This window comes from Apis dorsata, unplaced genomic scaffold, assembly GCF_000469605.1.
Source record: "Apis dorsata unplaced genomic scaffold, Apis dorsata 1.3 scaffold_111, whole genome shotgun sequence".
Classification (NCBI taxonomy): domain Eukaryota; kingdom Metazoa; phylum Arthropoda; class Insecta; order Hymenoptera; family Apidae; genus Apis; species Apis dorsata.
Window position 1 is genome coordinate 262,017 of NW_006263406.1, and position 2,411 is coordinate 264,427.

The 2,411-nt window shown below is 38.9% G+C and overlaps 1 protein-coding gene across 1 annotated transcript in view; it reads left to right on the forward strand.

Moving 5' to 3' along the window:
* The window catches only part of LOC102678241 (titin), a gene marked incomplete at its 3' end in the record, with an annotated part of 27,590 nt that overhangs the window by 698 nt on the left and 24,481 nt on the right, over positions 1–2,411 (forward strand). The window lies entirely within an intron of this gene.

Here is a 2,411-nt window from a genome sequence, read left to right on the forward strand (position 1 = left end):
GTAAAACCGCACCGCGTTTAACGATCGCGGAGAAGATGAAATAATGACGACGTGGGATTTGGCTCGAAGATTTTTTTCAGTGAGAAAGGTCTTCGAACTTTCGTTGGAAGGAGAGAGAGGAATTTCGTTGAATTTTTCCCAAATTATCGAATATACAAAATTGTATGAAACGATGTTTTGAAGAGAATATACAGGTGAACAGGCAAAGGCAAGCAACACGCCTCTCGCGGAAGAGGCTCGGTCAGAGATACTTTCACTTCCAAATCAGGCGAAGGTCATAGGTTCTCGCGCGTTATTCGGTTAAAAATAAAGTTGACGTAACCCGTGTCAGAAACAGTGACAATCGGTGGAATAAGAGAGAATTCTCGATCTATCGGCGAAATATCGATAAAATTAAAAAAAACGCTATTCTCTCTTAGCAAGTTTAAGACTTAAGACTTAAACTTAAGAATCGTTGTTCCTTTTCGTTTCGTTTCATACAGATACGATACGATGCAGATGTGTTATAAAACGCGAGAAAAAAAAAAGTAGTTGAATCTGCGTTTCTTGCGACTAATTATAGTATCGCGTCACGCACCGTCCTTTGCAATCGTGAACGCGTTGAATACGTTTACGTATTTACCGATAAATCCTGTTTGCGTTCCAATTATCACTAGTAAGGTTCGAACATGTACGTTTCTCTATCGTTCCACGAATAGTTTCTCATATTTTTTTCTAATCTGTCTAATAAATGAATAATTATTGTAGTATCTATACATTTGTAATATTTATAGTACGAGTTCGTTTCGTAATCCCGTCTGAAAAGATAAGTAGAATAAAATTTGTTCGTTCGAAGATTTCGCGGTCGTAAATCGAGTTTGGAAATTTTTCAATTATAATTGAATCGTTGCTATATGAAAATAAGTAAGCGATAAAATCTTATTTTTTTTATTTTTCCAAAAAATTATAGAGATTATAAATATATACGCAGTTCGAAGAAGATGAATTTTCTATCTCGCTACATTATTCTTTATCTCTTTTTTTACATCCAATTACTTCTTACCGATAACTCATTCATATCTATAATCCTAAAAAAATATCCAATTCTTTTTGACAATTTTTCAAACTTCTTTCACCAATTGAAAGAATTGAAGCAACAGCCTGTACACATCGAAATACAACGTCAGTTTTCTCTCATCGACTCTAACGACAAGTCGTAAACATTTCCGTCCACGGGTTCACGAATGTTTAGCAGAAGGCGATCGTATAATCGTTTTCGAGCAGTTCTCTCATAGAGGCGACAATTTCGACCTCTACGGCTAGTAAACAACCATCGACCGAATGGAAAACTCGCACACACACATATACACGACTCTCGTCGACTCGTGCGCTCGGTTAATAAGAGTCAACGGAATATTGAGCGGCGTGTGTCGTGTGCACATTGCAATCACCTGTAATCGACTCGAATGGGGCAAAGCGTGTATGCAAAGCGATAATGATCGCGTGGAGGTTGGCCAAGTTCGCGGATGATCTCATCCCGATTTTTTCTTCGATCGAGTAACGATCCGTCACGCTCGTTAGTTTGAACCGACTTGCCAACCTTTGACCCGATTCCAAAGCGTTCCATTGTGTTTATCTCCTCGAGCACGAAACGACCGTTGATCGACGTCGAAGAATTTTCGACGAATTTTAAGAGTCGTGTCTTTTGCGAGGATTGCGATTTCAATTTGCACGCTCGTTTCCTTTCCAACGCAACACGTAACGAACAATTACCTTGGAACACGGTGACCATGTTTGGATGTGATGTCATCGGCCGTCGGTAAGCTGTGCAAATGCGGAACCAATTGAATTTCATGCCGCGATCTCCTCGCGGTCCCTCTTACTTGACCTCCTATATTGGTTTCGTTGTCTGCCACACGTTTTACGTATCGTTCGTTTCGACCATGTTTTTTTTTCTCCCTCCCCCTTCTCCTCTTTCGAAGCGCAACTCGCGATCAATGTATAAATACGTGTTTACCGTGATGAATTATCGGTACGTGTAATATCCTAACTCGTGAATGATGTCATCGTTCGAGACCAATGGAATTTCAAGAATTGCGTATTTGTTTGTCTAACCTTGCTCAGATTGATAACGACGATATTTACGACGAATCTATGCATAGGATTTGACAGAATTTCTCGTTAACGAAGGTAAACATCGCGTCGTGTTGTACTATTTGCGCGTAAATAGTAATCAACGATGACACGCCAAGATATCGTTTCGATCGATTGAAATTATTATCGCGTCATTTATAATTATATCCTTTTTAACTTTTTGCTTCTTCTCATTTATATATATAGCTTGTATATATAGCGCGTGCGCAATCGTTTTTTTTTTNTGTACAAAGTATGATTCTAATCTACTTTTTACACGACTATTTCGCCGAAAGTTG